Source organism: Peromyscus leucopus, chromosome 19, assembly GCF_004664715.2.
Source record: "Peromyscus leucopus breed LL Stock chromosome 19, UCI_PerLeu_2.1, whole genome shotgun sequence".
Classification (NCBI taxonomy): domain Eukaryota; kingdom Metazoa; phylum Chordata; class Mammalia; order Rodentia; family Cricetidae; genus Peromyscus; species Peromyscus leucopus.
This window is the reverse complement of record NC_051079.1, coordinates 82552330-82561677: the sequence shown is the minus strand read 5'-3', so window position 1 is coordinate 82561677 and position 9348 is coordinate 82552330.

The window sequence follows — 9348 nt, the reverse complement described above, 5'->3', positions numbered from 1 at the left end:
CATCTCATTCTCCTTCATGTGAGGAGGAAGAGACAGCAATAGAGTGAGGTGAGTGGAGCACTTGGTACTGTGAATAGAGTGGAAATCCATCTGATTTCTATGATAGAGCTAGACACATCCAAATTTGAGTTTCCAAGGAGTTTGTGAACACAAATTTAAAGCACACCACATTATTAATTGACAGAACTACTTTATCTGACATTGGACAAGAACGCCGATAAATCAGAAAGTCTCCCAGCCAAGGCTCATGGGATGCTGCTCCGTTAATTCTGATTTATTGTGTGTTTGGTGTCAAGTGAGTTGCGGCTTAAGGCTAGAGAAAAGTGTGTTGAAGAAGATTCTGAAGCTGCCTCGGCCATTTTCGTTTTGTTCTCAGAGGCTCAGTAGTGCTGACTGAACATCAAGGAGCGCTACTGCATAGGCATTAGAGCTGGGGCCCTGGACCCGGAGGGAGGTGGGGATCCTCACGGGGAGATGGGTGTCTGTGAGTCGTCTAAGAAGTAGCATCATGAGCCTGAGCTGAGGCTGATCCAGCTACTCATAGGCTGAATCTTCTTTCTTTTTTCACCTTTCCTGGGTCTAATTAATAAGTAGAGACTGTGTACTGAAGCTGTGTAAAATGATGCTTTGGTTCAGGTCTAGGCTGGACAAAGTTCACCGCAGTCAAGCCAACTCACATTTTCCTGCATGTTTGGTGGGATGACAGCATTTACAATCTGGCTTGAGCCCTGCAAAAAAAAAAAGAAAATAACAAAAGCAGGAGACCCTGTGACCCTGTGGCAGCAGAGACCCCTGGGCATGTGTGCTAAGACAGAGGAACCACAAGAGGACAGTGCTTCTGAGTGTCCTTTGAATTCGAACCCTGACATGCTCAAGCCCTTCTTGAGCACAGGTATTGGCCTGGGCTTCCGCCAGGTCTCCCCTCTCCTGAGGTTGCTGCCGGCTTCCTGAAGATGCCCCTGGAGATGGTCACAGGCCTGGAGTGTTCCACGGGGTGGGGGTGGGGGTGTGGCTGAGCTTTCAGCAGCTGCCTCTCTTTGGGGGGGCACACTTTTACTCCCCTGCTCTGTGCGGTTGACCCAGTTGTTTGTGCATGCCCAGCACCCTCGTTCTGTCTAATAGGGTCCTGTCTAGGGTCCCATCTGCCTTTTTCCTGCTCAGCTCAAACTTCTAGTCCTGAGAACTCTCCTGGCTCAGGGCCTGGAAAAAAGATTCACCTAGTCAGAACACCAGATTATACAGCTCAGAAGGTTGCTTAGTGAGCACAAAATGACCGCAGCGAGAGCCAGGGAGTTCGGGGGTTTTCCAATGTGCTGTAGTAGCGGAATCACTGTCCTTTTTAGCTCAGAGACTATTTCCAGAAAAAGACGTGGGAGGGAGGGAGCATCTAAATTGGGGCATCCATCGTCTCAGATGGCACTTGGAAGAGTGTGGATGCACCCCTCTCCCCACCTCTTTTAAAATATTCCTATCACTCGCCAAAGGCCTCTGCAGTGACAGCATTATGCATCACGGGCTTCGAGATCCATCTTTTACTAGTTCATTTACGACACTTACTTCCTGATACGATTAGGAGGAGGCGCCTTAATCTCATCAGAGACATATTTATGGAATTTATCTGCAGAAGGATGGCTTCTGGGAAGATTTTTTGCTGATTCGTGTCTCTAACACCCAATGGTGAGTTCCAGATTTCCTGGTCAAGAGGGACACTGCCTGACCCAGCCCCAGCCTGGAGGTTGACTGACGGCCTCCCTAGGCTCTTAGGCCTCACCTCTTCTGGCCTCTGTCTATTGGCCACCATCATTTTTTGGGATCTTGGACAAGAAAAGCCCTTCTGAGACCAACCCTAGTCACCCCAGCTTTCCCTCCTCCATGCTCAGGTGGCCCATGTGTGCCCACTGGGTATGTGACTGTGCTGGTTTGAAAGAAAATGGTCCCAGAGGGAGTGGCACTATTAGGAGGCGTGGCCTTGTTGGAGGAAGTGTGTCACTGTAGGGGTGGGCTTTGAGATCTCCTTTGCTCAAGCTACACCCTGTGTGATACACAGTCTCCTTCTGCTGCCTGCAGATCAAGATGTAGAACCCTCAGCTCCTTCTCCAGCACCGTGTCTGTCTGCACACCGTCATGTCCTGCCATGATGATAATGGACTAAACCTCTGAAACTGTTAAACCAGCCCCAATTCAATGTTTTCCTTTGTAAGAGTTGCTGTGGTCATGGTGTCTCTTCACAGCAACAGAAACCCCAGCTAAGACAGAAGTTGGTACCAGGGACTGGAATATTGCTGTGATGGGCCAGACCGTGTTTTTGTTTGGAGGAATTTGGACTTTGGGAGTTGGGGTTAGGAAAGCAGTGGAATGCTATAATGGACCTTACTAGTAGGAGCATGGAGGACAGTGGTGCCGAGGGTGATTTGGACTGTGGGGCCTGCTTCAAGAGGGTTCAGAGAAGAAGAATTTTAGTATATTGCCTGGAGATCATTTGAAATTTTGTTGAAGAATGTAGCTGTTTTTGCCCTTGTCTGAAAAAAATCTGCCCCTGGCTAAAGTGAAGAGATTTGGGTTAATTCTGTTGGCAGAGGAAGTCTCAGAATAGCCTACTAATAGAGCAAGCTGAGAAGGTAAAAATATAAAATGCAAAAATTTGGGGAGAAAAGGAGCACCAGGAAGTGGACCAGGAGCTAAGTCCTGTGTTCTAGGAGATAAACAGATTAAGAAATGGAGTGGTGACCTCAGGCCAAAATCCCACCCAGGTAAGTTTCCAACTCGTGAAAGGGAATTAAAGAAAAGCTTAGAGCCAGGTGCACACCTTCAATCCCAGCACTCAGAAGGCAGAGGCTGGTGGATCTCTGAGTTTGAGGCCAGCCTGGTCTACAGAGCGAGTTCCAGAACAGCCAGGCTTAGACAGTGAAGGCAACTATCAGAAGCAGAAAGCTGATGAAGATGTAATTAAACGACGGGGCCACGTTCCAGCCCCAGCAAGCAGCAGAACTTGGCAGCTGCAGCCACATGGTTCTGGACTTAGAGTCAAAGGATAGAAGAAAGGGATTATGGAATCTTCCTCCACAACTAAGCAAAGCCGCTGAGGCGGGCATGTGTCAGGGATGTCCCTGAATGGTGACCTAGAGAGGCCATTGCATGAAGCTGTGAAGTTGGAGCCTGGATTGCTTTGGAGACCCCAAGATGTTGGGGATGCTATAGTTGTGGGATACCTGTGGAGGAGAGCTGCTAACAGGGAGTGGAACCAGCCCATGAGAAAAAAGTGTGTTGCAGTTAATAAAGCTAGAAGGAGTTGGAGATTTGAAGAGCATTTTGACCACAGGCATGGAGATGCAGAGTGTGGAGTTTGCTCAGCTGGTTTTCAGTCTTTCTTTGCTCCAGTATTTCCTCACTCTGCTCCCTTCCCTATGTTTTAGAATGGCAATGTATATCCTATGCTGTTATATGTTGGAAGTACATGATCTGCTTTTTGCTTTTGATTTTCATAGGGGATTCCAGATAAGAGATTGCATGAATCTCAGAAGAGACTTCGAACTTCAGACTTTCAAATAAGTTTGAGATTGTTATAGACTATGAGGACTTTTGAAGTTAGACTGAATGCATTTTTGCATTATGATCTGGCTACGGGCCTTTGGGTAACAGGGAGTAGAATGTGGTAGTTGGAAAGAAAGTGTCCCCATAGGGAGTGACACTATTAGGAAGTATGCCACTTTGTTGGAATAGGTGTGGCCTTGTTGGAGGAAGTGTGTTATTGTGGGAGTGGGCTTTGAGGTCTCCTGTGCTCAAATTATGCCCAGTGTGACACAAACTCCTTCTGCTGTCTGCAGATCAAGATGTAGAGCTCCCATCTCCTTCCCCAGCACCTTGTCTGCCTGCATGCTGCTATATTCCACCAAGATGACAATGAACTAAATCTCTGAAACTATAAGCCACCCCCAATGAAATGTTTTCCGTTATGGGAATTCTTATGGTCATGGTGTCTCTTCACAGCAATAGGAACCCTAACTCAGACAGTGACTGATGGGTTATCAATGTCTAGAGTAGCTATAGCAAAGTGCTGTGGACCAGGTACCTTAGGTCAACAGGGGTTCACTGGTGCAGAGTCTGGAGGCCAGATCAACATCAAGATCTCTGAAAGGCCTCCCTGCCCAGCAAGAGTCTAGGGAGGGGTCTATTCCATGCCTCTTTTGTCAATTTCGGGGCGCTGATGAACTTGTAAAAACCATCCTCTATTCATCCAGTGGAGACACTCTCTTCTTGCTGCATCTCTACACAATCTTTCTAGGTCTTTGTCCCCTAATGTCCCCCTTTAAGGACACTCTTATAGATTGGAAGCCAAATCCTAAGGTCATTAGGCTGCATTTTAAGTTGTTGATCCTTGTAATAACCCAACTTCACGTAAGGTCACAGGGATCTTCTGGGGCCCAGGGGTCACTCGATGGCAGATCTAGGGCATGTTGGGAAGTTACTACATTTGCTTTAAGGTGACCCACTGACTCTGCAGACTGTCTGGAACACAGAGATACACTCAGGCACTCTTAGTCATGGGGTATCTCTGAGAGTTGCATTGCTAGATGATTTCATCCTGGTGAAGACATCACAGAGTGTCCTTACATGGTCTAGGCCAGGTACCCTACATGACCTCTTTATATATGAAATGATATAGCGAGCATATGATAGTTAAGGCTGCTGATGGAATAATACAGCCTGCTATTTTCCAGTCAACTTTCCACTATGAGTGGATGGAATATTCTCTAAAATAATAATAAAATAAAGCAACAACACAAATCAGTAGCACAATCACTTCTCCTTATCGGTGCTCACTGTGTGCAGTCGAAAGCACTGTACTTCATAGCTCTGGCTGTGCAGTGCAATGTGTGCTGGCAGCAGAATGGCTTGACCTCACTAGGGGATAGAATCTTCAGTCACAATGGCTTCTCAGATCCCCTACCCAGTGTGCCATCCATCCTGAATGAAGATGCCGTTGAGAGGTCATGGACTGTTCTCAGTAAACAAACAACGAAGGAGAGGTGGGAAGAGGAGCATTTGAGATGATTTCAAATTGTCCTCCCATGCACCTGCATAGCTCTTGCATTTCCTTTTAAAAATATTTTTCATTCTTTGAAAAAACATGTCTTCAGTGTATATAAATCACATCCACTACCCCCTTCCAACACCCCTGAATATCCCTACCATATCTCCCTCCCAACTTCACATCCTCTTTCATTTTTTTTTTTTTTGTTATTAGTAACCCCTTGGGTGCAGTTAGTGCTGCCCACCTGCACACTGTACAAGACCATCCACTGGGGCATGAACAACCTATCCACAGCCATGTCGCCAAAGGAGAGTGACTTTTCCTGTCACAGCAGCCTGAAGCTGCTAATAACTCCTCCAATAGAAAAGGAATGTTGGCATCTGACCTGGAGTTTCTGCAGGTAACCAGTTACTGTGAGTTCACGTGAGCATCGGCCACGCCGTTCCCAGAGGACGCCTCGGCACAGCTCCCCTCCCGACTCTGCTTCTTACATCTGCTCTTCCCTTACCTCACTTGCTGGTTACTTCTGCCACATTGATACCTACCTGATTCACCTGGGAAGAGGGGACCTCACCTGAGGATCACCCGTCTCCATCAGATTGTCTTGTGGGCATGCCCCTTTGAGCATTTTCTTGTTAATGATTGATGTGGGTGAGCCTAGTTCACTGTTGGCGATAGCTCCTGTGGACAGGTGGTCCTGCACTGTAAAAGAAAGAAATCTGAACAAGCCATGGTGAGCAAGTCTATAATTAGTGCTCTTCCATGGTTTCTGCTTCAATTTCCTACCTTGAATTCCTGCTCTGGCTTCTCTTGATGAAGGACTGTGACCTATAAACCAAATAAACCCTTTCCTCCCCAAGTGGCTTTTGGTCATGATGTTTATTACTCCAACAAAAAAAACAAACCAAAAGAATTTCCTTTCAATTAGTAAGCAAGAGAAAGACCTGAAAAGACCAAGAGAGAAAATGACCATCTCCACCCGCCCCCCCCCAGTTTTTCAAGGCAGGGTTTCTCTGTGTACCCTTGGTTGTCCTGGAACTTGCTTTGTAGAACAGGCTGGCCTTGAACTCACAGAGATCTGCCTGCTTCTGCCTCCCGGAATTCTGGTATTAAAGGCGTGCGCCACCAAGCCACCAGTGCCTGGAGAGAATGACCTTATTTAAGATTTATTAAGATTTCAGATATAGGAAATAAAAACCTAGTCTGCTCAGATGAACTTGAGTTTCAGACATTATATGAGACACACTAAACAATATCCCTGGTTTATTTGAAATTTAAAGATAATCGTTCACCCCACATCTCACCTGGACACCCTGTTGTTATTGGTACCTCGTTGGTAGGGGGCCACGGTGACTCTCAGGAGGATGGCTTCAGTGTGTAAAGGGAGAGAAGGAAGGAGCTGGGGAGGAGGGGGGGCAGATGGGGAGGAGGGGTGTGGGGAGAGGATGGGCTGTGGCCTTTTTGCTGTGGTTCTGCTCTTCCTGTTTCAGCCAGACAGCTCCTCCGAGGCACCCCCTCTGCTGCTACCGTCCTCTTCTCCCTCACAGTGAACGGGGTGCGGTGTGCACATGCATTCACTGTTCTTGGTGTCAGTTGCTGACTGGCAGCAGCAGGCTGTCCCAGTCTTTCTCTGCAGGCAAAGAGCCTCACAGCAGGAGCACAGAGCTCACCCTGTGACTTCCAGGGCCGTGCTCCCGCCAGACACCGATTTCTCATTCCTCACGGGTGCCTTCAAATTCTGTGGCTCAGGATCAGTCTGTATTTGGTCTTCTCTTTGCCTGCCTCCTCCTCAGCAACCGGGTGATGGTTCTTACCTACAACGTGAGGATAGCCATACAGGGTCTGGATGGATTTCAGTTACTCAAATAAAATGTTATGGCTCGAGCGTATAGTAAGCTCTCAAAGCTGCGGCAGTTTTTATCTTTGCCACCACATCTTCATCATTATCACCAACACTACCATCATCAGTGTCACTGCTGTAATCATTGCCACCATCCTTGTGATTTTTGCCATGGCGATCACCATCGCCTCCTCAGCCACCACCATTGTCTCCAGTCCTCATCACCACCACCATCTCACTTACCAACACCACTGCCACCATCGTTACTGCTGGCCAGGCTCATCATCTCCGGATAGCACCGTCCTCCTCATCACTAACACCATCACCGTTTTCAAGTCTGTTGTTACGATCATTTACTCACCTATCCACAATGGTGACTTTGTCCCATTAACATCTGGATTGAGTTTAAAGTCTGGTCTCACTTCTGTGGAGTTATGCTGACCGCAGCAGGATTTTTATGAACTGTCTTAACGACCCACACCCTTAGAGTTACTTTTGGACAAAGAGTCTGCTTTGGTTGGCTTAGTCCAGTAGAGACTAAGTGTAATTATCTCACCGGTTAGCCCTATGACCTTTTGTCTCTCCGGCTTTGACCCTGTCATGGGATTTATCACTTACTCAAATGTGTAAGTACATAGAAGTCGTTAGGAGCATGCAGAGTTACTGTAGTCACATGCACCCGACTTCAGAGGGTCCTTCACACCTGCCCCCCCTTCACTCCGTCTTTCCCACTTTTTTTTTTTGTCAAGCTGTTTTCACTTTCTCTTCTCCCTCTGCATTTCTCAGTCTCTGGCCACAGCCTCAGGCTCATATCCACAGCATCTCTCAATGATGTATGTCTTCAAACTTTTACTTTTCTCCCAAGTGCACTACTTTTCCTCAAAGCATTTCCTCAACATTTCCCTTTCTAACAGGGTCTGGTGGAAGCTATTCAGCCGATCCATCCTCACTCAGCTACAATTGGTTTGAAAGCTGCGGTGAACAGCCTGCCTCCCTCGAAAGTGCAATTTCCCTTTTAGCCTGAAATGAGTCTATTCAATTCTTGCTTTCAACATGTGATGCAAAATCCCTTTCATCTAAAAAGGCAGTGAACTTTGAGAAAAATACTCTGGTAACATCATTCCCCTACACGCTTGCCTTGATTATCAACACTGCATCATCCCTAATTTATAATTATGTCCACACATTTCTCCTTACACTTAATGAATATAAAGCACCCCAGGAAAGAATCTCATTAAAGAAATTCTTCCCAAGATGCAGCTGGGAAGATCTGGAGATTCAAATGTATGCTGGCTGTAAAGCCAAGCTGAAGTCAGTCTCAGAGGACAGACTTTCCTGCTTGGAAGTGGCGGTTGGAAGGGTTGCCTGGAAGCTTTCCTGTGATTTAATTCTGGGGCTCACATGTCAGCATTATTGCTGGAGATTGGGTTTGCTTCTGAGGGAGCAGTAAGCATTCTGGATGCTGGCGCTTCGACGATTTATCGATCTGTTTGGGTATTTCAGCTCTGTAAGCACAAACACTGTGTGTGTAAGGGCTGTACCTGGAGCTCACCCTCAGAATCTGGTCCTTTTAACCCACCTCTCCCTTCCCCAGACAGAATGCGTCCAGGAAAACAATTTCACTAATAATTCTGAAGGGATGTATCTGGGAGTCACAGAAGCCTCCAGACTTTGCTATTGCTCTGATGTTTCGATGCCAATAAACTAGATTCTGACATTGTCTTATGGATTGATGCCAACAGTACCTCCAGAAAAGTTACAGATAAGGACTGTATGTGGCAGTTCTCTTTAATGAAGGAGGCTGGATAATTCCTGATTCCACACCACAGTAAAGTGTAGTAGAATTCCAGTCAGCGTGGCTCCACCAGGGCTTCCTGGTTTCAGTAAATTCAGCTTGAAAAGTCAAGGTAGCTTTAGTTCAAGGCTACAGCAAGTTGGGTCTGTGTTACCAAGCAGCAGGGGGAGGAAGGAGTAGCAGCCAGGGTTTCTTGTGAATCCAGGCATTCCTCCTTTGTGCTCTTGACTTGTGGGTTGGTTTCTACACTTCTATTTGTGCCCATTCGTGGAATTTGGGGAAAGTGTAGGCCCTGGAGCAGCTGCCTTTAGAGAACAGTATGCTAAGGGTTTCTTGAAGACACAGTTCAAAGGCTAGGGCTTGGCTGAAGGGATATGGAAGAACTATTAGAGCCCAGGAGAGGAGAGAGGATGTCTATGACTCTTTCTCTGTCTCATTTTGAAGTACTAATATGTATCATGCATAATGGGATGGGTGTGTCTCCCAAAGTCCTGGACAGCTTCAGACGAGCTTACTGGGAACAAAGGTATTTGCAGATTCAGTGTACTTAAAGTGGTTGTACCGTGTAAACACTTACAAAAGGCAGCACCAGAGCTCAGCTACCCCCATCATAGCTCGCCATCTTCTAGTTTACCAGGTGCCCTCAGGAGTCAGTGCTTGGTTAAGGATCTTCTGTGCCCT